Source organism: Apium graveolens, chromosome 4 (assembly GCF_009905375.1).
Source record: "Apium graveolens cultivar Ventura chromosome 4, ASM990537v1, whole genome shotgun sequence".
Taxonomy (NCBI): Eukaryota; Viridiplantae; Streptophyta; class Magnoliopsida; order Apiales; family Apiaceae; genus Apium; species Apium graveolens.
Genome location: NC_133650.1, coordinates 277,890,037 through 277,893,138, shown reverse-complemented (window position 1 = coordinate 277,893,138; position 3,102 = coordinate 277,890,037).

Genomic DNA, 3,102 nt, shown 5'->3' with positions numbered 1-3,102 from the left:
TGCACTTGTCGATATCTCTGAGTTCTCGAATGGGTATCTGACTTATCGATATCTCTAATAGCATTTCCTGAGTTCTCGATAGACAATTCATGAGTTCAAGATAGGCCTTTCGGAGTTCTCGAATGACTTCTCTATAACACTACTTCTGTGACATGTAGAGATCTTGACTTAAAATGTTTTACACCAAAAAGATTTATTCAACTCCAAGCTTCTTCATAATTCTTCTGAGGCATGATCTTCTTGATCTTCTTCCAGATAGAATTCTTAGGCTTGACACTGTTTAGAGAAAAATGCTTCAGTCTGCTCCATTTACATTTTACAGACATTAAGTGTTACAAGTATGAATTACAGATTAAGGTTACAATACAGCTAATCTTAGGGTTGTCAGTATGACTTAGTCTTGTTATGATACAGGCATGTCTTGCACAACAATCTCCCCCAATTTATGAGAAGATTGCTTATCACAAATTCATGCCTGTTAACAAGACTAACCCCAAGTTAAAGAATGAAAATAAAATGATACAAAAGTCGATACAACACTTGTGCATTGAACATTTGACAACTTATAATGATTAAGTAAAGACTGAGCTTTTTGATTCTTTCTCAAATATGTTCTTAATCTGCACAAGTATTTCTAATTCTTCTAGGATGGGGGTGTCAGTTAGAGCCTCTATTAGTTTCAGCAAATCTGGCTTAGGATAACTAGCTAACATCCCTATCTTGTATCTTGACAAAGAGCCAACTTTTACATTCAGAAATTTTCTATCCTTTGAGATTCTGCTCTTGCCTGCTGCCTTCAACTCTTCTGATCTTCTGATATACTCATCAATGTCATGCTCATACTTTTTCCTCCTTTCAGCTAGCAACTCTTTATGCTTATCTCTCATATCCTCTCTGTTCACCACAAACACTGCCAATACTGTTCTCCATGCCTTAGTGGCTGAATCTTTACCATTCATCAAGCTTATCACCCTTGAAAGGCATATGTCATAGCCTACTCGTTTATTCGAGTATTTAACTCAACTCAAATAAGAATGTAATAAGTAAATAGTGGATCAAGCATCAGAGAGATCTCACAAAGTAACATCTGTCAAAGAATAAAGGAACATTGTTCATCTGCAGACTTGAAGATTCACTGGAAGAAGTTCAAGAATTTGATCATGCCTCAGTGATATAAATCAAGATCGTGGATTTAATCAAGTGACAGAGATCTCGTCAAGGTATCATTTATTACAAGGATTCAATCATAACAACAAAGTCAAGACATGAAGAAACGTCACGAAAGTTAGTCACTCATGAACCAGACAGTACATCGAGTGTCAGCATTAAAGTGACGAAATTGATTCATAAGTCTCAGAGACTTTCAGAAGATTGTCAGAAGAATGGATGCTGCTCAGGGATAGTATTAATTCTCTATTAATTAATTAAGTCATATAATTTAATTAAGAGAATAAATTATATCTGCAAGGATTAATTTATTGATTAATTGAATTAAATTGATTAATTAATTTAGAATTAATAAATGAGGATTTTCAGAATGTTAATTGATTAAAATATGTGATAATTCTAAAAAAGACAACTGATTGTACTAGTATGACAATCGGTATGACAATTGATAGTCATACCGAATGTCATGCTAATTCAGTTGATTGTATTGATAGAATTATTATTTAGATTAAAATCAATTATTAATTCAGTAAAACAATTTCATTTGAACTAATATGACAATCGGTATGACAATCAATAGTCATACCGAAAGTCTTGCTAGTTCATTTTAATTGTCTTGCTAGCTCTAATAGATTGTCTCACCGAAAGTCTTTCAAGCTAAAAAGGATTGTCATTCCAGTTCTTTTTTCTCTCGGTTGGATTGTTAAATAGAAGAAGCAGCAGCAATTCAAAATATCAATCAATCAAACAGAACACAACATACAGAAGAACAAAAGAGAAAAAGAAGCAGAAAAATATTACATCTATTCTGCAACTTCAAGATCAATTTTCTAGATTGTAAAGTTAAATCCAATCAACTAGAAATACTTATCTTGTTCTTGTGTATCTATCTAGCGGATTAAAATCCCTAGAACTTAATCTCAAATCGCTTTTAGCATTTGATCTTTTAATTACAAAAATAGAAAAAGTTCATGTCGAATTTATTCTAAATTTGTAATAATTGATTTGAGATTAATCCCTTGTAACCGATACCGTAGTTGTAACACCTTTCAAGTTTAATAAAAGTTTTATTTAACTTGAATTTTGTTTCACAATTTTATTCCGCATTTTATTCGACGAAACGGTATTGTTTACATTCAACCCCCCTTCTACAAACAAATTGGGACCTAACAATTGGTATCAGAGCCTTCTGATTAACGTACAAATCAAGATCCTAGACTTTTGTGTTTCTTTCACTTCTTGAATTTTTATTCACTCAAAAATTCATAATGACTACACAAAAAGTTGGAACCGTTAAAATTCCACTTTTCGATAAAGAAAATTATGTGATGTGGAAGAAGAAGATGCTACTGTTTTTACAGGTTGCTAATCCCAAATATTTGCAAGTGTTGAAGAAGGGTCCAAAAATTCCTATGGTTATTGAACCAGAGGTAATAGAGAATGATGTGGTGATCACCAAAGCGAGAACTTATGTGAAGGATCCTGAGGACTTCTCTCCTGCTGAAATAGAAGAAGCTTCCCTGGATGCTAGCCTTCAATTAATCTTAGTAGATTCCCTTAATCCCCTAATGAACAGACATGTGATGAATTGTAAAGATTCTAAACATATCTGGGAAACTATTGAGATTATTAATGAAGGCACAGAGGAAGTTAGGGAGAACAAACTAGAAATCCTAACCTCTGAGTATGAATACTTTAAATCCAATCCAGGAGAAGGAATCACTGAAGTGTTTGAGAGGTACAATGCATTGATCAACAACCTGAACATTAATGGTAAATACTATTCCATCAGGGAGGTCAATAAAAAGTTCCTTTTAACACTGCCAACTCATCTCGAACATAGAATCACTGCCATAAGAGAAGCAAGAGATCTGAGTGAGATTTCTTTAGAAAGGCTATATGGTGTGTTAAAGACTTATGAGTTGGAGCAGATTC